The sequence below is a fragment of the Mesitornis unicolor genome, unplaced genomic scaffold (genome assembly GCF_000695765.1).
Source record: "Mesitornis unicolor isolate BGI_N332 unplaced genomic scaffold, ASM69576v1 scaffold13625, whole genome shotgun sequence".
NCBI lineage: Eukaryota > Metazoa > Chordata > Aves > Mesitornithiformes > Mesitornithidae > Mesitornis > Mesitornis unicolor.
In genome coordinates this window covers 1-1,075 of record NW_010187580.1, presented here as the reverse complement: position 1 = coordinate 1,075, position 1,075 = coordinate 1, and positions in this window count along the sequence as shown.

Genomic DNA, 1,075 nt, shown 5'->3' with positions numbered 1-1,075 from the left:
GGGGGCGGCCGTCCTCTGCTCTGGTGGAGGGGGCCCCCAGCCGTGCTCGCTCCACGGGCTGGGCAGGTGAGGTCCTGCATGCTGAGCAGGTGTGTGTGGAGCGGGCTGATGTCCTGCACTGGAAACTGGGAGGTGATTCCAACCCAACTTGAAACCAGTCCTTCCTGGGGAGTTGGAGGAGGCACTGCTGCTAATTTCTGGCTTGTACCCTGGTTTGACAGCTTAGTGAAGCCTCACAAGCCTTAGAGACAGCCTGGTTCCCTTTTCACACCTGAAAACCCCACATCCTCGCACACATATGCACACACATGGCTGTGCTGCCATGTCACAGAAGAGCAGATGCAACAGGACCAGGTGGAACAAGCTCATCTTCCAAGCACAGAGGCCCCTGCCCGCCCTCAAAAGCCCCCAGGGCTCAGCCCAGGCTGCTGGGTGCAACCTCTTGCAGCATGGTGGGTGCCCGAGGCTTGTACTTGTGCTGCTTCCCTGCCTCAGCTGCTGCGGGAACATGACGAGCTTTGGTTCTTTTACTTTGATTTTTTCTGTTTGTTTGTTTTGTTGTTGCTGTTGTTTTTAAACCTGAAAATCAGAACCTGTCAGAGACCACACAATCCTTCAGCTCAGCAAGGACTTCAATAACTAGCACAAAAAAACCCCCAGTAAGAATATATTACCAAACCTGACCTCTCTGGCTGCCCTCATCTGACAGAGCCACCTCCACAGAGCATTTGGATGAAGGTGATGTTTGGGCAGGAGCCCCCGCTTGCAGAAATAAATGCACTGAGCAGCGCTAGAAGGCAGGCACTGGCCTGTCACAGGGGATCATTATTGCTGCTGCTGAAAAAAACCACAACCATGCATGATCCTGCAGGACTCAGGGCAATGGAAACACACCTCAGCAAACTGAAAAAGCCTCATTAAGTGCTGCAGAGGTTTTGCTCATTGCTCCCTTCCTGATTTCCACTGAAACATCCACTGTAAGTCACTCCAGGCCATTTCTGTGGTCCCTCTTGCACTTCCCAAATATTCCTGGGGCTGCCAGGACAGAGCCAGTCAGGGCACATGCTTCACTTGC